We start from the raw sequence: 23,128 nt of genomic DNA, 5'->3' as shown, positions 1-23,128 counted from the left end.
TCATTATTTTGATATTAAGGTTCTTAGTCGAATATTTTCATTTCGTTATGTATAATGACCCTTTGTGTTGGATATGAGCGTAACTGCTCGACTACTGGCCCCTTGGAGTTGCATTTAGTGACATTTTTACCCTTTATGTTCTTTAGAGACATTCCAGACAGAAAAAAAACATGTCAAAAGGCGAGCACGAGCTTTTGTCACATTTCTATTTTGAAATGCCTTGGCATATATTTGACATCTTACTAAACGTTATGTAACATAATACATGAAATATCATGTGCGAAATATCTTTGCTTCCTTATCTTGTTAACTTTTACCACTTCACCAGTGCTTGTAATACTAATCGTGTTCATCTTTATTTGCTACAAAAGTTTGTGGATATCTCATCATGATCCCTCTGACAGCTCCGTAACCTTTTTACACATGTGATGTATTATGGAACTGTTAATGACACACTGAAGCACTGTTTTCAACAGCAAACGTTTTGCATAATCAAAATTTACAGTGAAACTGCAGCACACTGATTTGCAATCGTATCCAATTTTCTTCTTTGTGACGACCTTAGAAGCACAGTTGAAGTTGATGTATGCCGAACTATTTACTTTTGCTTCCTTCACATGTTCTGATTTGTATTCGATATTTTTAAGTTCCTTTTCACGTTTTTTTCACTTCGAACAAAACACTTTCTCATTATCAGATGCCATGCTGCCGGTTGACATTCAAAGGATGGTAGTGGTACACCACGTGCTGAACAGACAGAACATTTCCATGCACACATTCAAAGCATAAATAGCACCTCTGCAGGAGAAGAGTCGTTTCTGAATTACACTGAAATTTTAAACCTTGCCTGTAGGCCATAAGTATGTGATAGATACGTTATTTCTACATAAAACTGTGTGTGTTGTCTCCAAAAATACGAAAATTTAAATGACTCAGTGTAAAAAAAGTGGAGAAGCGCTATTTGTGCCTTTAACGATTCAAATACTGTATTACAGCTGGAAAAATGTTTTCATTAAGAGATGAATAAACTATGTTCTTGTATTTCTTACTGACCACACAAGCCATAGTTTTCTCGCTCTTTGTGTGTAACTTCGCAGTTGTGATTTTCGATATGAAATTTAGAACAAAGACGAACCAGATTACTGTAACAGAAGACCAAATACAACTATTCAATGGAAAAAACTTTGATTAAATCTAAATTTTGCATCTTCATCATTTCTTCTCGTAAATAAACTAATGTACCAATTACATAGAACATATTTCAGGGTACCAATCGTTACGGCAGATCAAACAAAAATAGTCCCTTTAAACATGTTTATTGATGCATGCAATACTTAGTTCTGCGCTCATAACTATATCTGTGACTGCAACATCCGCTATCAATCGATATTTTGATTTTATTAAACGTAATTATGGTATGACTAGCCCACAACCCGTGTGTCTTCCAGGCTGTACGCGGAGACATCCGTCACCTCATCCTCGGCAGCCTCTTCTACTTCGTCGTCCTGGTCATCTCCCTGGTCGTTGTCGTCTTCTGCAGTCGCCTCCTGCAGACGAAACGCATATCTTAGTAGGCTGTCACAGCAAGTTCAGTTCATTAAATGAAACAAGTTTACTGTTACCAGTCACCGTTGACTGGCTACAGTAAACTACTTGTTTCATTTAATGTCAATAAGTCACGGTAAAGCCTAACCTAAAATGTTTGCATTTCAAGTTCACTTCAACCCAACTACTCCTGCTTGTCGCAAAATGAACTCTATGGAACTGAATTTATCTTTTAAAAGCAGGGAAAGGTCTAAAATTTTTCTTTCAAAAATACTGTCTTGATCACACCACTTATGTTTCATTAACATAGGTGACCGGTTTCGGTCATATCACTTGACCATCAGAATAGCACCGCACGAACAAAATCAGTCTTCGGCCATCATGTAACTTTTAATAAGCATGCTGAAGGGATGGTACAACAATTTGCAAGTCCTTCATTGCGCTAATAAAGGCTTATTATTAAATATTTAGGAGGAGATCGAGATATATGCCCGTTAGAGAGATGAACCATCAGTGCTTCTCAATGAACAGCTGGATTTTCGTGAGAAACATTTTTATCATCTCTTTGACGAAATTCTATGAACACGTATGTACTCTTTTGTTCAGAAAATCGTAGGACCCAGTTCTATCCATGGCAGAAATGTACCTCAGAACAGTACATAAATATTTATATCATAATCTTAAACTTCCAACTAGAAATATTACGAAATATAACCCCATTTTTAATAAACCAGTTTTATGACATTTAAAAAATGTAATATACCACTCGTCAGCTGATCATTTCATTATTACATATATCTCCAGTGCCAAATAATGATAATATAAGACAAACTGAATCTAGCATAGGTGTATACTTGCAGTCAAGTCACAACTCATATCGATATGATGCCACAATGCCAAAGACCTTCACAACATCGTTGACTTTTAAACCATTGTGGTAGTACCACCTTAGCCCATAGAGGGCACACAAAGTATTCATAGTCTGTACAGTTATTTTTAAAGCTTTTAATTGGTATTTTATACAATATCTAAGTAGTTCCATGGTTGTAAAGATATTTTATACATAACTTTTTATGTTATTATTGTACTTTTTTTTACGTTTTGACGATTATGCGAACCCGTTTTACACTGGTTGACGTGAGGTATAGGGAGAAGAGGTAGGCGGAACATCTTCGTATTTAAACGTATGCCCGTCACTTGCTGGCACCAGTTGACATCACAGTAGCTGAGAAGAGTGCTCCATCTACCATCTTCGAAGGTTGCCATGGGTATAACAAGTCTTATTGTATTTTATCTTTATAAGCATTTTGTCATTTTATTGTCAATCTAGTAAGGTTTCTATTACTTTCTAAATTAAATTACAGGTCTGATGATGATAATGGGATATGACCGAAACCAGTCACCTATGTTCTTGAAACTTAAGTGGTGTGATCAAGCCTGAATTTTTGAAAGAAAAATTTTAAGAATTTTTGATCACTGTTCCAAAAATGTTTATTAAAAAAGGGAAATATGTTTCTGGGCACTGAATCAGAATGAAGTGCAAAACTTAGCAATGCTTCCATTTCTTGCAGGACTCTAAATAGATGTGACATCGTTTGCAGGTATGAAGCGGATGCTGAAGTGTTTTTAGAAAACAAACGACATTTAAGAATTTTACTTGGGCAGTACCACCTTTGATCTTTGCAGTTAAGAGTTACAAGAATCCGAGGCATGGTTGAAGTCTAGGGAACAGTAGATTGCGTGAAGGCATATAGCGGAAGAAAAATGTCGGTCACACTGACAACAAAGGACAATGCTCTCGTTGGATCGAGATTAGCAGAGCCAAATCTTAAAGGCTTACATTCCGACACACATTCTGAATGTAGCTGATGCCAAAACGGGAAATTAATTTCGTTAGTTCATCAAAATTTGTGAAGAAGTTAAATATTTCGAGGACCTAAGTATTTTGCCGGATGACGTAACCTTTAAATTTTACGGAACAATTAATTGCAAAAGCTGCGTGCACTGGGCTAAAGAAAATCCATACATAACTGAAGCTAGGCACGTTAGCCTACCACGGATATCATTCTGGCGTTTGCCGGCCGGACGGTTTATCAGGCCCCGCCCGCTTCTTTGACAAGCCTGGCACAGTGTAACGTAGCACATTATCCCGAGTTGTTATTCCTTGCAGTGAAGTACGCGATTTTTAACAGTGTCTGGCTCTGTTGCCGGGGAAACTCGTTTTTTCGTACTCCACATACTGTAATCCTGTCGTTGCCACGACTGTACTTTCATCACCTCAGATCATGATCTTCAATACTTTCGGACATATATTTAATCTAAAAATAACTTCTTTCGCCATTTCATTCATTCATTCATTCATTCATTCATTCATTCATTCATTCATTCATTCATTCATTAAAACAAACTGAAGTTAAAGGCATAAAATTAACAATAGAACCTATAAAACGAATGTCCTGAAATTTTACTAAGGCCTAAAAGATTATTCTTTTAATTATAACTTTGAAGGTTATTGGTTTAGTTAACTTAAGTCCTTAGTATAATGAGATTAAGGTTGATGTTGAGATTAATCCTATTGTTGAAATTATTACTGTTCTTGATTTTTGAGACTTTATTTTTATAGATCATGGATTTTCTGTGTATGATATAATTAGGGCTGTGAATCTAATACATATATAATAGTAAAGTGTAATTGTGGTTAATACAACCATAATGGTTATAATAGTTGTTATGTTATTTTCTATTAATGATTGAATTACAATTCATTTTGGTAGAAATCCAAGGAATGGTGGCAAACCATCTAGGGATAGAAGAGATAAAAATATTATAAATTTAATTTCAGTTTTTATATTTCTGGCTGAATAAATGTGGTTTATAAAAAATAGATTTATTTGCTTAAATAATAAGACCATAATTAATCTGAATAGTGAGTAAATAATAAAGTATAATTCTCAGATGTTTTCTCTAACAGTTAGAGATCTAATTATTCACCCTAAATGTCTAATTGAGGAATATGCTAGAAGTTGCCGAAGAGACACTTGATTTAAACCACCTATTGCCCCAATAATAATTATTAGAATGATAATTGTTCAAACGAAAGTTCTTAATTGAATACAGTAAGATAACACCATTATTGGGGCAATTTTTTGTCATGTTATTAGTGTTAAACAGTTATTTCATCTTGAAGCTCCTATTACTTCTGGAAATCAGAAATGAAAGGGTGCAGCCCCGATCTTTAATAATAATCTAGATCTGATTATTATTGATGGAATAAGTTCTGTTTCTCATCAAATTAGATATTTTATTTGAATCAGCAAAATTGAAAATAATAGTATTGTCGATGCTATTGCTTGGACAATAAAATATTTAACTGATGATTCATTTATTATTATATTTTTATTTCTTGTTAGGAGCAGAATAAATGAAAGTAAGTTGATCTCAAGTCCTATTCAAACTCCAAATCAGGAGTTTGATGAAATGGACAGGATCATTCCTATCATTAATGTTGATAGGAAGAGAAGTTTTGTAGAGTTGTTGGTCATTAAAAAGGAGAGGATTGATACCTCTATAAATGGGATATGAACCCATTAGCTTGTTTAGCTTACCTTTTTACATCAAGGTGTATGACGCATGTTAGTTTTTGATACTAAAGGAGGTAGTTTAATTCTGTCTTATGTAATTTTTTAATGAAGATAATTTTTATTTACTTGATTTACCCTATCAAGGTAACCCTTTAATCAGGCACTTCATTTATATGTAATATATAAATAAAAAAAATTTTTTTTAATTTGTTTATGTATCATTTTGGTTATTTCTAACTAATTCGTCTCGGTTCGGATTATTTGAGTATATATTATATATAGTAAATAATTTATATTAATATATTACATTTAATTAGATTTAAATACCTATAATGTTATTTTATTATTATTAAATGATTATTTTAATACATTTATTTACCTAGGATTATAGCTACTTATGTTTTAGCTTAAAATAGGTTATTATATTATAAATTATATAATAATATGTAAATTAATATTAAATATTATTATAATTGGATATAATAAATATAATTGATATTATTAAATATAAAATATTACATTAATGTAAATAATTATATTAATTATAATAATATAATTATATATATTTTCTATAATTAAATTATTTAATTAATTAATATTTAAGTTAACTTAATATAAAGTTAATTTTATAATAATAACATATTACATTAATTTACATAATTGTATAAAATATATTTATTATATTATTTAATCTTTCTTTATTATTAGTGAAAAGAAAGATTAAATAAGAAAGAATATAATGCATTTATTGGTATAAATATTCCATATTAACCTTTATTTACATATAATAGAGAAGTTGTTGTGGTCATTCGAGGGTGCGCTTCTTTTTTTTTGTCACTATTTATGTTTTTTTTTCTGTTTCTTTCTTTAAATATTTGAATCTTTTATTTTTTCTTAATTATATATATTTTTGAATTTCTTATTTTGTTTTCAAAAGTTTTATTCTTGCTTATATTATTCACTTTTTCCTTGTATTATATGTAAGATTTGTTAAACTAAATGTTCTATTTTGCAGTAATTTGAATTAATTATCAAGTGATTTTGGATTTAGCAATTGATTTAGTATCGGCATGGTTCGTGCCAGCAGCCGCGGTTATACGATTGATACAAGTGAATATTAATGGTTAAAACAGTTGTTTATTTAATTTTTCAAGTATAAATATTAACTTATTTATTCTTTAAGGGATAAGCTTTGAAGTTAATAACCTATAATTTGTTTTATAAAATATAATAATAAGCTTTAAACCAGCTATCTCTAAGATTACGTTTTAGTTCATTATTTTTTATTTTGATTTTATAATTATTTTAGGTTTTTTATTAAGATTATTTATTTAATTTTAAAATTTTTGTAGTAATAATAGAATTAGTATATTTATTTGTATATAGTTTTTACCTTGTGAATTTATTATAAGGAACTAGGCAAAATTGTTTTCCGCCTGTTTATCAAAAACATGTCCTCTTGAAAATACTTTGAGGTCTGGCCTGCTCACTGAGCAGATTTTTAAAGAGCCGCGGTATTTTGACCGTGCAAGGGTAGCATAATCATTAGTCTCTTAATTAGTGGCTGGAATGAATGGCTTGACGAGAAATCAACTGTCTCTTAATAAATTTTTGAATTTAACTTTTGAGTCAAAAGGCTTAAATTTTTCTTTAGGATGAGAAGACCCTATAGAGCTTAACATTTTATTTTTATATAGTTTTTTGTTTGTCTTTCTATATTTAATGATGATGTTTTGTTGGGGAGACATGAAGAATGAATAAACTCTTCATTATTATATCATTTAATTATGTTTGATGTTTTGATCCATAATTTATGATAATAAGATCAAGTTACCTTAGGGATAACAGCGTAATTGTTTTTGAGAGCTCATATTGACAAAGCAGATTCCGACCTCGATGTTGGATTAAGAAAAATTTTGGGTTCAGTAGCCCAGTAATTAGGTCTGTTCGACCTTTAAATTCTTACATGATCTGAGTTCAGACCGGCGTGAGCCAGGTCGGTTTCTATCCTAAGTTTATTAATTCATATTAGTACGAAAGGACCATATGGTTGAAATATTTTTTATTTTATTGATTAATATTAATTAAATTACTATTTTGACAGATTAATGTGTTGAATTTAGAATTCATTTATGTAATTTTTTTTCTACAAATAGTAATGATACATTATGATTTATTTATGTTTATTTTGAATTTTCTTTTATTAGTTATTTGTGTTTTAATTAGTGTTGCTTTTTTAACTTTATTAGAGCGTAAGGTTTTAGGTTACATCCAAATTCGAAAGGGACCAAATAAAGTAGGTTTTGTAGGAATTCCTCAACCCTTTAGTGATGCTACTAAGTTAATTTGTAAGGAGCAGCCAATTCCCATTATATCTAATTATTTACTTTATTATTTTTCTCCTGTTTTTAATTTAATAATTTCCTTGGCTGTTTGAGTAATTTTCCCTTACTTAACTTATATATGTTCTTTTTCTTATGGATTTTTGTTTTTTTTTATGTTGTACTAGATTAGGTGTTTATACTGTTATAATTGCTGGTTGGCCTTCTAATTCAAATTATTCTTTACTAGGTTCTCTTCGTTCTGTTGCTCAAACAATTTCATATGAAGTTAGTTTGGCTTTAATTTTATTATCTTTAATTATTTTAATTGGTAGTTTTAACATGTTTGATTTTATAAATTATCAGCTTTCTTGTTGATTTATTGTTATTTCTTTTCCATTGGCTTTAGCTTGTTTTGCTTCTTGTTTAGCTGAAACAAACTGTACTCCTTTTGACTTTGCCGAAGGTGAATCTCAGTTAGTTTCAGGGTTTGATATTGAATATGGTGCAGGCTGTTTTACTTTAATTTTTTTAGCTGAGTATACAAGAATTGTTTTTATAACAATATTATTAGCTTTAATTTTTTTAGGTGGTGATTTTTATTCTTTTATATTTTTTATTAAGCTTGCTGTTAGGTCCTTTGGGTTTATTAGAGTTTGGGGGACATTACCACGTTTACGTTATGATAAGTTAATGTACTTTTTTTCGCTTTATCTTTAAATTTTTTTATTTTCTTTGTCGGTTTAAAGATTTTATTTATTTCATTTATTTAGTGAAATTTTTTTAAGAAAAGTTAATAGAAGAGTATGTTTTCAAAACATATGCTTTTCCTAAGCTAATTAACTTATTATTCCTTAATTAGTTTATCTCATGCATTTGCAATATGTACATTAATTAAGAAGTATGTAAAGTAGATAATTGTTAAGATTGGTCCTGTTATGATGTAAGGTTCTTCAACAGGTCGTTTACCAATTCATGTTAATAAGCATACAACAACTACTATAATTCAGAATAAAATCTGATTAATAGGATAGAATTGAATACCTCAAAATGGTGTTTTATTATAAAATGGTAAAATTATTAAGATTGTAATTGATAAGAATAATGCAATAACACCTCCTAGCTTATTAGGGATTGATCGTAGAATTGCATACGCAAATAAGAACTATCATTCTGGTTGAATTTGGACTGGAGTTACTAATGGGTTAGCAGGCACAAAATTATCTGGATCCCCTAGAAGGTAAGGATTAATCAAGCACAATATAATTAATAATGATGTTATTAATACAAATGTAATAGAGTCCTTGAAAGTAAAGTATGGGTGAAATGGGATTTTTTCAATATCTCCATTTAGGCCTAATGGGTTATTAGACGCTGTTTGGTGAAGGAAAAATAAATGAATTGCTGCCATGGCAGCAATAATAAACGGTAGTACAAAATGGAATGTAAAGAATCGATTTCATGTTGCATTATCAACGGCAAACCCTCCTCATACTCATTGAACTAAATCTTTCCCTAAATATAGAATTGCGGATAATAAATTAGTAATTACTGTCGCACCTCAGAATGATATTTGACCTCAAGGTAAAATATCCTATAAATGCGGTTGCTATAACTAAGAATAGAAATATTGTACCAATTATTCAGGTGAGCATGTATATGTAAGATCCGTAGTAAATTCCTCGTCCTACATGTAAATAAATACAAATAAAAAATATAGAAGCTCAATTTGCGTGTAAGGTTCGAATAATTCAACCATTATTTATATCTCGGAAGATGTGAACTACACTACTAAATGCTATTTCAATATTTGATGTATAATGCATAGCTAAAAATAGTCCGGTTACAATTTGAATTACCAAACATAACCCTAGTAGGGACCCAAAATTTCATCAAAATGAAATATTTGTTGGTGCAGGCAAATCAACTAAAGAGTTATTAATGATTTTAATTAAAGGATGTCTTAATCGTAAGGGTTTATTCATTAGTAAATTATCTTATTTTACGAATAGGCCCCTGGTTAATATTGGTGATTTTAACAACTGCTAATAGTGCCAAAATTAAATAAATAATTATAATTATTGTAATAATAAATGTTGGTCTATTATATAGTTTTTCTAAAGATATTGTTATTTCTTGATAATTGATTGAATTATCAATATTTAGAGTTTCAGTATTTTTGAAAAAGTCTATAAATATTGTTATATCTATAATAATTAATACTGATATAATAAATACTCATATTGTTAAGATAATAATTGTCGTAATTGATTTAGGTTGGAATATTTCGTTTGATGCAATTCTCGTAATATAAATAAATAGAACTAATATACCACCAAGAAACATTAAAAATAAAATATATGATAATCAATATCTTTCCATTATTGTTCCTGTTATTAGCCCGACTAAAAAGGTTTGTAGGATAATGAAAAGCATTATTGATATTGGGTGTCTTAATTTAATAAAATTAATATTTATTACGTTTGATAGTGATGTAATTATTATTTTGATCATTTCAGGGGTTAGTTTATTAAAAATATCGGTTTTGGGGGCGGATGATGGAAAGCTTTTTCACCTCTGAAGTTTTAAAAGTGGGGGCTGAACTTATTTCCGGTTTACAAGACCGGTGTTTTTTTTAAACTATTAAAACTATTGTTTATATTCTCTGTCTTTACTTCTTTATTGATTTATTTTGCTGTTGTTTATGTTTTTTCCTCTAAACGTAAGCATTTATTAATGGTTCTTTTGAGATTAGAATATATTGTTCTTTCTTTATTTATATTAATTATTGTTTTCCTTATTGAGTTTGACTATGATTATTTTTTTCCTGTTATTTTTTTGGTTTTTTCTGTTTCTGAAGGTGGTTTAGGTCTTTCTATTTTAGTTTCAATAATTCGTTCTCATGGGAATGATTTTTTAATTGTTTTGGTTTATCTTTATGTTAAAGTATTTATTTATAACTATTTTTTGATCCCTCTTTGTTTGGTTAATAATTGTTGATGGTTGGTTCATTCTTTAATGTTTATGTCTAGTTTTGTTTTTATGATTTGTGTTTATTCATATGCAGATTTGAATATGATTATATATTATTTTGGTATTGATTATTTTTCTTTTAGTTTGATTTAGCTTAGTTTTTGAATTTGTTCTTTAATAATTACTGCTAGAGGTTCAGTTTCTTTAAGTTCTTATCATTCTAATTTTTTTGTCTTTATAGTCTTAATTTTAATGATTATGCTTTATTGTTCTTTTGCTAGATTGAGTCTTCTTTCTTTTTATATTTTTTTTGAGGCTAGATTAGTTCCTACTTTACTTTTGATTTTAGGTTGAGGTTATCAACCTGAACGTTTACAGGCTGGTGTTTATTTAATTTTTTATACTCTGGTTGCTAGATTGCCTTTATTATTAGTTTTATTTAGGGTTTATGATTTTTCTAATACTTTATATTTTCCTTTATTGGTTGATTATGGTTCTTATTATTTTATATTTTATGTGTTTATAATTCTTGCTTTTTTAGTTAAGATGCCAATATTTTTGGTTCATTTATGGCTTCCTAAGGCTCATGTTGAGGCCCCTATTTCAGGTAGAATGATTCTTGCTGGTGTTTTATTAAAGTTAGGTGGTTATGGTATTTTTCGTGTTATGAAGGTTATTTCTTATTTGGGTTTAAAGTTTAATTATTTTTGATTGTCTTTAGGCTTATCTGGTGGTGTTATTGTTAGATTTATTTGTTTTCGTCAGGTTGATTTAAAGTCTTTAATAGCATATTCTTATGTTGCCCATATAAGAATGGTTATTGGAGGATTGATGACTATAAATTGATGGTGTTGTATGGGTTTCTCTTTCTTTAATGGTTGGTCATGGTTTGTGTTCTTCTGGTTTATTTTGTTTGTCTAATATTATTTATGAGCGTTTAGGTAGATGAAGATTATTAATTAACAAGGGTATGATTAATTTAATACCAAGAATGGCTTATTGATGATTCCTTTTGAGATCTTCTAATATAGCTGCTCCTCCTTCTTTAAATTTGGTAGGTGAACTTAGATTATTAAATAGAATTATGTCTTGATCTTCTTTTAGATTTTTTGCTTTAATTTTTTTGTCTTTTTTTAGAGCTGTTTATACTTTATACATGTATTCTTATTCTCAGCATGGTAATTATTATTCTGGTGATTATACTTGTTCTCTTGGTTATTTTCGTGAATATCATCTTTTACTTTTACATTGATTGCCTTTAAATATTCTTTGTTTAAAGGGGGAGTATTTTTATATTTAGGTTGCTTAAGTATTTTAATTAAAAATGTTGTTTTGTGGAATCAATGATATGATTTTTTCATCTTAGGCCGTGAATTTGTTTTCTATTTGTTCTCTGAGTTTTTTCTTTATTTTTTTCTAGAACTATAATTTTTATTTTGGTATTTATTATTTAATAATTGATTATAGAGTTTTTGTTGAATGAGAACTTCTTAATTTAAATGGTTCTAGGGTTGTTATGACTTTAATTTTGGATTGAATGTCTCTTATTTTTATGTCTTTTGTTATGTATATTTCTTCTTTGGGTATTTATTATAGAGAGGATTATATATCTGGAGAAAAAAATATAAATCGTTTTATTATTATTGTTTTAATATTTATTCTTTCTATAGGTTTTTTAATTATTAGTCCTAATTTGATTAGAATTTTATTAGGATGGGATTTTTTTAGGTTTAGTTTCTTATTGTTTAGTTATTTACTACCAAAATGTAAAATTTTATAGTGCGGGTATATTAACTGCACTTTCTAATCGTATTGGTGATGTTGCTATTATAATTTCTGTTGCTTGAATTTTACATTTGGTGGTTGAAATTATATTTATTATTATGATTTTATTTCTAATTCTTTTGAAATAAAGCTTATTACTATATTAATTGTTTTAGCAGCTATAACTAAAAGAGCTCAAATTCCTTTTTCTTCTTGGCTTCCTGCTGCTATGGCTCCTCCTACTCCTGTTTTTGCTTTGGTCCATTCTTCTACTCTTGTTACTGCTGGGGTTTATTTATTAATTCGTTTCAGACCAATATTGGATACTTATAATTGTGGTTGATTTTTGCTTTTAATTGGTTGTATAACTATATTTATTGCTGGTTTGGGGGCGAATTTTGAATTTGATTTGAAGAAAATTGTTGCTCTTTCTACTTTAAGACAACTTGGTTTAATAATAAGAATTTTGGCTATGGGTTACCCAAAACTTGCATTTTTTCATTTATTAGCTCATGCTTTATTTAAGGCTTTATTGTTTATGTGTGCAGGTTCAATATTTCACAATTTAAAGGATTCTCAGGACATTCGTTTTATAGGTTCTATTGTTAATTTTATGCCTTTAACTTCAGTTTGTTTTAATGTTTCTAGTTTGTCTGTGTGTGGTATACCATTTTTAGCAGGTTTTTATTCAAAGGATTTAATTCTTGAAATGGTTTGTTTAAGATGGATTAATTTTTAATTTTTTTTCTTTATTTCTTTTCTATTGGCTTAACTGCTTCTTATTCTTTTCCTCTTTTTCATTATTCAATATCTGGTGATAATAATTGTTATTCTAGATTTTCTTTTGATGATAAGGGTTATTATATTTCGTTTGGTATAATTGGTTTATTATTTGTTGCTGTTTTTGGTGGCAGTCTTATGTCTTGATTAATTATTCCTATTCCTCATGTGATTGATTTGCCTTATTATTTAAAGTTTTTAACTATTACTGTGGTTGTTTTTGGTTCTTATTTGGGTTATCTTATTTCTAATTTTGATGTTTCTCAAAATTTATTTTCTTTAAGTATACTTTCTTTTGTCAGATTAGCTGGTTCTATGTGGTTTATACCTTTTCTTTCAACCAATTTTATTAGATATATTCCTTTAAAATTGGGTTATTATTCATCTAAATCATTTGATTATGGTTGGGGTGAATTATTTGGTGGTCAAGGTTTATATAGACTGTTTATTTATTTAATTGGTTATATACAAGGTTGATATGATTCTAATTTTAAGATTTATCTTTTAACTTTTATTTTTTGAATGTTTATTTTGGTGATATTATTTTTCGTTTACTTAAATGGCTTATGATTAGAGCGTGACACTGAAGATGTTAAGGAAGTATTTTTACTTTTAGGTATTTAGAAATATACATATATTATTTTTACAGTGAAAATGTAATGTTTTATTTAAACTATATAAATTTTAGAAATGTTAACGGAATTCAACCGCTAATATAAAAAGTTAGCAGCTTCCATATTGGTTTTACATTTCCTTAATTGGAACTTTATAGTTCAATTATATTATTAACAGTAATACGCCTCTTTTTGGCTTCAATTAATAAGAATAAGGGTATTTTATTTACCAACCTTCCAGGTCGAAACTGACTGCAATATTTCGCTTCTTATTCTATTTAAGGTTGATTGATTATATCAATACTTTTTGAATGCAACCCAAATGTTATAGTTAACTACAACCATTTATTCTGCTCATTGTAAAGCTCCTTGATTTCATTCATGATATAGTCCTCCTAGTAATACTATAATAAAAAATATTGTTGATATTGTTCAGATTATAATGTTTGAAGTTTTAAAAATAATTACAATTAGGAGGATTAGTGCGATTTCTACATCAAAAATTAAGAAAATTACTGCAATTAAGAAGAATCGAAGTGAGAAGGGTATTCGTGCTGACCTTTTTGGGTCAAATCCACACTTAAATGGTGAGCTTTTTTCTCGGTCATTAATTAATTTTTTTGATAATGTTGTTGCAAGGATTATAACAATTATTGGGATAATAAATCTAATAAAAATTCTTGTAGATAGAATTAGGATTGTTTTTCTTGATTAATATCAAGCTTTTTGATTGGAAGTCAAATGTACTATTTATACTAGAAAAACAATTATCTACCTCATCAATAAATAGAGATGTATAAGAATAATCACACTACATCTACTAAGTGTCAGTAACATGCTGCTGCTTCAAATCCAAAGTGGTGTCTTGGTGAGAATTGATTTATTGAATGTCGAAGTAGACATGTTGATAAGAAGATTGTTCCAATAACTACATGTAGCCCATGGAATCCTGTTGCAACAAAGAATGTTGATCCATAAACTGCATCTGCAATGGTGAAGGGTGCTTCTCAATACTCATATGCTTGAAGTATAGTGAAGTATAGTCCTAATAATACTGTGAAGAATAGTCCTTGTAATGCTTGAGTATGGTTAGATTCTATTAAACTATGATGTGCTCACGTTACTGTTACTCCTGATGCTAAAAGAATAGCTGTATTAAGTAATGGAATTTGTATAGGATTAAAAGGTTGAATTCCTATTGGGGGTCATAATATACCTAGTTCAATAGTAGGTGCTAGTCTTCTTCTCAATGGTCAGAAAAATGAAACAAAGAATAGTACTTCTGATGCAATAAATAAAACTATTCTTCATCGTAATCCAATTGATACAAATCCTGTATGTAGTCCTTGGTATGTTCCTTCTTGTACTATATCTCGTCATCATTGGATTATAGTTAGTAAGGTAATTCCAAATCCAATTATAAATAAGTTAATGTTAAATAGGCGAAATCATTTTGCTAATCCTGATACTAAAACTATTGCTCCAATTGCTCCTGTTAATGGTCAAGGTCTATAATCTACTAAGTAGAATGGGTGATTTGAATGAGTTGTTAACATAGGTTTAGTATACTTCTCTAGAATATAAAGTTCTTAAAATTGAGAAAACATAAGCTTGAATTATTGCTACTGCTGATTCTAGAATTAATAGAAGTATTTGTCCAATAATTAATAGTGAGATTAAGTTTATTGCTATAGATGGTCCTGTATTTCCTAGTAATGTTAATAGTAAGTGTCCTGCAATTATATTTGCTGCTAGTCGTACTGCTAATGTACCCAGTCGAATGACATTTCTAATTGTTTCAATTAATACTATAAATGATATTAATGCAGGCGGTGTTCCTTGAGGAACAAGGTGTGTAAATATATGATTGGTATGATTAATTCATCCAAATAACATAAATCTTAATCATATAGGTTGAGCGATTGCAAATGTTAATACTAAATGTCTTGGTCTAGTAAAGATGTAAGGGAATAATCCTATGAAATTATTAAATAGTATTATAATAAAGATTGAAATGAAGATGAATGTTGTTCCATTAAATGATTTTGGTCCTAGTAATGTTTTAAATTCATTGTGTAAGGTTAGGTTTAGTTTATTTCAAATAATATTAATTCGTGATGGTGTAAGTCAAAACATTGATGGGATTAATAATAATCCTAAGAATGCTCTAAATCAACACACACACACACACATATATATATATATATATATATATATATATATATATATATATATATTGTACTAAACTCGTAAAAAAATGCTGTGACGTTTGCAAAAGACACCAGTTGGTGTCTCCATGCAAAAAAATACAATACATAAAAAGTAAATAAATAAAACTAACATAGGTTTGCTTCTGAAAACAACATTTTTTATTCAGTTAAGTTAGCAGACTTTGCTACACAAACATTTTCTTTCAGAGTCTCACATAAATTATCTGATATTCCTAGATTTTGAACAAGTAACTGACAGTGCTTGCTTTCTATCTCTGTTGCTATATCGTCTGTTATTGAGGAAGATTGTTTGGTCACTCTCGTTGGACAGTTTATGAGTGTTGTTATGCCAGGGATGCAGAGGATATTCAGCTATGTACTACTAACATCGTATGATTTTATTTTGTTGATATTTAAATTCCCAAATGTGAGAATGTTCATTTTTATACTATATACCTTGTCTAAGCTCTGAGTTTCAACAAAAAATTATCCATATTACCACTGGGGCATTTATACAAATAAAATAAAATAATTTTTTCTGGAATGCTGTTTACTGATATTTCAGTCAATGATAATTCAAAATATTTGACTTTACTTAGTTCTAGAAGGTCTTTTCTCATTTTAAATGTACAACTTTTTTCACATTAATACAGGAACCCACCTTTCATGGAAATTGTACTACAGGAACAGGCCAGGTCATATGATGTTAATGGAAAATATAGAGTTTTATTTTCCTTACCCCAGTGTTCAGTGATAAATACAATGGTACAGCCTGGTGTTTGCAATTCTAATTCTAGGTGCTACACTATATTATTTATGGATTGTATACATTCATGAAATACTTTTAAACATACAAATGGGCATGCAGTGACAGCATCCTCATCCTCAGCATCATCTGGTAAAGAAGGATTTAGCAGCTCTGTATTGGTCTTGACTGTGTACAATGATTTACATGTGTCTCTGATGGCAGTGCAACAGTGTCACAGCTCTCATTTCTATAATGAAAACTTCCCGAAAACACTTTAATTCTGTGGCTCAGTAATGATATGCCCCTTTATTCAGATGCATGTCATATGCTATAAAATTATTTCTTACCAAATCATCTATGCTGAGAAAAGAAGCATTTGGACTGGACTGGTAAATATGTCTGTAGATCATGTTGGCCTTTTAGATCTCTTCATTTATAACAGAAGTATCCACAAGATCAAACTTGCATGACATTCCTATCACAATTGCCATATGAACATCTATTTTAGTTAAAATATATCCCAGAGCTGTGCTTACATTCATTTTTGTACACATCGTTTGCACCACCTACAACAATGAGATTGATTTTGTAACATACAACTCTTGTTTTTGTAGTCCTTCAAGGATTCCCCCAGTTATGCTCCAAGTTTCATAATACTGATAATATTTACCTTCTGATGGTAGCTAAGCATTCCTGCAATCCCTCTGCCTTGACTGTTAGCAAGGAGAACTGTCTTATTATTTTTTGTCATTTTCATATCACTATTAAATGGTTTGTTGACCTTTCTTTTAAAACAGTCAGGTTCTATTAATGTGCTCTGATCTTGCTGGTAGTTTGAGCTTATTGTTATTAGTGATCCAAATTGTGGTGCTTTATCTGTTTTGAATTTCTAAGCAGTTTTATGTTTTTAGCCTAAATGTAAATTCCAGACTCTGTTTCCTGAAGGATGCTTCAGTGTTTCTGAAACAGATTTAGATTTTGTATGTTTGGATTCACTGTATGTTTAGATATGTTTTCCAGCAGCATGATGTGTACTTTGGATGTTTTTGAAGTATTCCTGGAATCCTTCTGGTACTTTAACTTCACAGTTTGTGTCTTCTGGCACTTCAAGTTCACAGTTCATGTTACACCTTCTGGTTGAGGTAAAATGACCACACTGCAATATCATATTTATCCAACAATTTTAGGCAAGTGACTTTCAATTAAATATCTCCCCAGTATGAGAACATACATAATGAATGTATGAATGCAGGAGGTAGACACGGGGCTGATCAGAAATGGATATTTATTTCTGACCACAAAGCGTGCTTGGGTTGCCTAATGGTAGGGTGACTTGGCATGGTAAATGGCAAATCAATCCTCAAGTCCTGGTTCAGCACAAATTTTTACGGCCATCACTTTATTATATAGCTGATGGTTGTTGATATTCACATTTAAAAATGCATTTCATTGTTTTGAAGTTTCATCAACAGAAGTAACCATAAATAAGGGTACTAGTCAGTCTAGAAATTCAGTGTCTATTTTCTGTACACAACTGAAATTCCAAGGTACAAGGACAGCCATTGTGAGGATAATTGAGCAAATTACTACATCCTCCAATGTGTGAGTCCACATAATTATTTCGATGAAAACCCATAGGTCATAAGGATTTTAATGGAGAGTGGTTCCTCTGTAGCATCATTCACATATGCAGCGAGGAGAGGAGAAAACAACAGTGGTACCGGACGTACATGATAACTCACTCAGCACGATGGTTTGCAAGTACTCATGTAGATCTTTAATGACCTGCCAGGTTAGCCAAGAGTGCTAACGAGCTGCTTCCTGGGCTCGGGTAGGCAAGCTTGCCCTAGATCAAATCCGCCCGGCAGGTTAATGGGGATGGCCGGTGTGTCTGCCAGCCTGGATGTGGTTTTTTGGCAGTTTTCCGCATCCTACTAGGTGAATACCAGGCTGGTCTGCACGTTCCACCTCAGTTACTCGACTTGCAGACTTTTGAAAAACATTCACACTATTTCACAATTTACACTAGACGCAGACAGCTCGGGTTCACTAATTCGGTCTCAGGGGGTGTATGGGGGTGGCGGTAGGAAGGGCATCCGGCCACCCCTTCCAATTAACCATGCCAAATTTGTACTTAACCCTACCGACCCTGTGCACAATGCGAGATAAAGGCAGTAGCAATAGAAAGAAAGAAAGAACGAAAGATATGGATTTTTAATGACCTCCAACTTTAAATAATACATAAATAGTATGTGAGACAACCTCAAAGGCCATTGATGATTTTAATTGATCCAATTATGTGTTTTTGGTGAAACATTACATATTGTATTAAATAAACAAAATAATTTTTAGACTTATTCCCAAAACTTCTTTATTACTTACAGCCTAGGTTTCATGTTATAAGCCTGTTTTCTACTATATAATTGATCCCAAACATAAAATTCAGGTACACATAAACATAACTTTTGGATCTATTGTTTCCTGTCAAACTGTAAATGTTATCTCTGTTGACAGTTTTGACAAAATTACACAATGATTTACAAAATTCTTCAGAACGAGATTAACAATAACTATGGCTAAACGTACAGAAGAATAGTGCTACATACAGGATTGAAAATTTCCTTTGTTCTTCTATGTAGGGGTTTCACTATTAGCTAAAATGGGTGAACAGTTGCACTGAGTTTGTTCATAGAAAGATTAATATGGGGATACCCACATTTGTTTCTTAATTTCTAAGATTTCTATCTGAGTGAGAATTGCACCCTTTCCTTCTGTGTGTAGACTTCTACATCTATTACGTATTCCTGGTTTTCATTTTCCGTGACGTAACTCTGTCTTGGAATCTGGCAGAAAACCCAAAGACATTCTGGTCATACGTAAAGCACACTAGTGGCAAGATGCAGTCAATACCTTCACTGCGTGATAACAATAGTGAAGTCACTGATGGCAGTGCCACTAAAGAAGAAGTATTAAACATGGTTTTCTGAAACTCCTTCACCAAAGATGATGAAGTAAATAGTCCTGAATTCCAATCAAGAACAACTGTGAAGATGAGAAATGTTGAAGTAGATATCCCTGGTGTAGCAAAGCGGCTTAAATCAGTTAATAAAGGCAATGCATCCAGTCCAGATTGTGTAGCAGTTAGGTTCCTTTCAGAGTATTCTGATGCAATAACCCCACATTTAGCAATCATATACAACCATTTGCTCACAGAAAGTTCCGCACCTAAAGACTAGAAAGTTGCTCAAGTCACACCAATGCCCAAAAGGGAAATAGGAGTAATCCACTGAATTATGGGCCCATATCAAGAATGGCGATTTGCAGTAGAATTTTGAGATATATACTGTATTCGAACGTTATGAATTACCTTGAGTAAAATGATTTATTGACACACAGTCAAAACGGATTCAGGAAACATCATTCTCGTGAAACACGATTAGCTTATTATATTCATGAAGGTGTGAGTGCTATCAACAAGGGATGTCAAATTGATTCAATATTTTTAGATTTCCAGAAGGCTTTCAACTCCATTCTTCACAAGCATCTTCTAGCCAAACTGCATGCCTATGGAATATAGCCTCAGTTATGCAACTGGATGATTTACTGTCAGAAAGGTCACAGTTCGTAGTAATAGAAAGAAAATTATTGAGTAAAACAGAAGTAATATCTGGCGTTCCCCAAGGAAGTGTTATAGGTCCTCTATTGTTACTGTTTTATATTAATGACATAGGAGACAATCTGAGTGGCATTCTTAGATTATTTGCAGATGATGCTGTCGTTTACCATCTTGTAAAGTAATCAGAAGACCAAAACTAATTGCAAAATGATTTAGATAAGATACCTGTGTGGTGTGAAAAGTGGCGATTGACCCCAAATAAAGAAAAGTGTGCCATTATTCAGATGAGTACTAAAAGAAATCCGCTAAATTTTGATTATGTAATAAGTCACACAAATCTGAATGCTGTAAATTCAACTAAATATTTAGGGATTACAATTACAAGTAACCTAAATTGGAACGATCACATAGACAATTTGGGAGGAGAGCTAATCAAAGACTCTGATTCAATGGCAGAACAATTAGAAGGTGCAACAGATCTACTAAAGAGATTACTTACACCACACTTGTCCACCCTATTCAGGAGTACTGCTATGCATTGTGGTATCCGCATCAGGTTGGACTGACAGATGCCATCAGAAAAGTTTAAAGACATGTGGGTCATTTTGTATTATCACAAAATAGGGGAGATAGTGCCACAGACATGATACTTAAATTGGAGTGGCAGTAATTAAAACAAAGGCATTTTTTGTTGTGATGGGATCTTCTCACAAAAGTTCAATTACCAGTTTTCTCCTCCAATTTTGAAAACATTCTGTTGGCACCTACCTACACAGGGGGAAATGAACATCATGATAAAATAACAGAAATCATGTGGTTTACTGAAACCTCTGCTAGACACTTAATTGTAAATAGCAGAGTAATCACGTAGATGTGGAAGTATGCAGTCTACACCACATCAACAGTTTAATCACTTTAATGATCAGACTTCACTATCAATATTCTGAGAGCATATATTCTGAATTTGGCAGGTAAAACATTACTTCATCCAAAACATTACTTCTAGAAGTGGTAAAGACAAGAATATCTGACAAATTACAACCCACAAGAGAGTTGTCAACAATTGTTTTTGTATGTACCATTTGCAATTTTATCTGCAGTAAGTGATGACAGTCGTAGAAACAGAAGTTCTCTCCAGTACACATTATTTAGCTGGCATGTGGAGTATAGCCATATGTTTTCAATGTTCTTTAACAGAACTAACCAAAAGCAAGGAGCTGAAACTAGCTCAATGTCAACATCTCTTCCCTGTACATGTGTAACTTCCCAAATTACAAGAGAATAATTTCCAGCAATAATTGCATAATGGAGTATAGATAAATGTTTCACATGCTCTTAAAGAAAAGTAACTGTAAACATGGAGATACTGTCTCAGTATCAACCGTCCATCCCATGTACATGTTTAACTGCCCAAACTACAAGAGCATACTGTCCAGCAATAGTTGTATAAATTATTGCAGTCTCTAATATGTGGGTCAATGAAATTATCATGCCCTAGATATGTGAGGAAATAATAGTATTGACAGAAGTACCCTGCCTTACACACTGTGAGGTTGTTTTCAGAGTACTCCAGTAGGTCATTAATTTATATCAATATTATTATCCACATAGGAGGTAAATTTGACAATCTCAGACTTCATCATTAATTAAATGAAAATTAATATCTAGCAATATTCTGCGAACATCCATTTCAAGACCGTTCAGTCTAAAAATTACTTCATCCTACACACTGCTCTTAGAAGACATACAGACAAGAGCATCTGACAAATCAGAGCCCTCAAGGAGGACTGTTAACAATTGTCCTCCTTTGTACCATTTGTGATATAATATGGGATAAATGGAAATGGATGTTGGACCCAGGCTTCTGCCCACTGCACAGTATTAAGTGAAGTATAGACATACGTTTTTAAATTTCCTTAACAGAAGTAACTGTAACAATTAGATGTTTTTAAATTTCCTTAACAGAAGTAACTGTAACAATTACATCACACCATCTCAAAGTCAAGTATTTGATTACATACATGACTGTCAAAATTGTTAGAATACACTCCTGGAAATTGAAATAAGAACACCGTGAATTCATTGTCCCAGGAAGGGGAAACTTTATTGACACATTCCTGGGGTCAGATACATCACATGATCACACTGACAGAACCACAGGCACATAGACACAGGCAACAGAGCATGCACAATGTCGGCACTAGTACAGCATATATCCACCTTTCGCAGCAATGCAGGCTGCTATTCTCCCATGGAGACGATCGTAGAGATGCTGGATGTAGTCCTGTGGAACGGCTTGCCATGACATTTCCATCTGGCGCCTCAGTTGGACCAACGTTCGTGCTGGACGTGCAGACCGCGTGAGACGACGCTTCATCCAGTCCCAAACATGCTCAATGGGGGACAGATCCGGAGATCTTGCTGGCCAGGGTAGTTGACTTACACCTTCAAGAGCACGTTGGGTGGCACAGGATACATGCGGACGTGCATTGTCCTGTTGGAACAGCAAGTTCCATTGCCGGTCTAGGAATGGTAGAACGATGGGTTCGATGACGGTTTGGATGTACCGTGCACTATTCAGTGCCCCCCGACGATCACCAGTGGTGTACGGCCAGTGTAGGCGATCGCTCCCCACACCATGATGCCGGGTGTTGGCCCTGTGTGCCTCGGTCGTATGCAGTCCTGATTGTGGCGCTCACCTGCACGGCGCCAAACACGCATACGACCATCATTGGCACCAAGGCAGACGCGACTCTCATCGTTGAAGACGACACGTCTCCATTCGTCCCTCCATTCACGCCTGTCGCGACACCACTGGAGGCGGGCTGCACGATGTTGGGGCGTGAGTGGAAGACGGCCTAACGATGTGCGGGACTGTAGCCCAGCTTCATGGAGACGGTTGCGAATGGTCCTCGCCGATACCCCAGGAGCAACAGTGTCCCTAATTTGCTGGGAAGTGGCGGTGCGGTCCCCTAC

General features: G+C 32.0%; 1 long non-coding RNA gene across 1 annotated transcript in view; it reads right to left on the bottom strand.

Moving 5' to 3' along the window:
- LOC126184815 (uncharacterized) overlaps positions 1 to 7,007 on the bottom strand; it is a 38,626-nt gene extending 31,619 nt beyond the window's left edge. The window contains exon 1 of the long non-coding RNA XR_007536887.1: positions 6,520 to 7,007. This is a non-coding gene — a long non-coding RNA (uncharacterized LOC126184815). The remainder of the gene's footprint in view (positions 1 to 6,519) is intronic.
- Between the last annotated feature and the right edge of the window lie 16,121 nt (positions 7,008 to 23,128).

Source organism: Schistocerca cancellata, chromosome 4, assembly GCF_023864275.1.
Source record: "Schistocerca cancellata isolate TAMUIC-IGC-003103 chromosome 4, iqSchCanc2.1, whole genome shotgun sequence".
Taxonomy (NCBI): domain Eukaryota; kingdom Metazoa; phylum Arthropoda; class Insecta; order Orthoptera; family Acrididae; genus Schistocerca; species Schistocerca cancellata.
The sequence above is the reverse complement of the archived record's forward strand: the minus strand, read 5'-3'. Positions and strand labels throughout refer to the sequence as shown.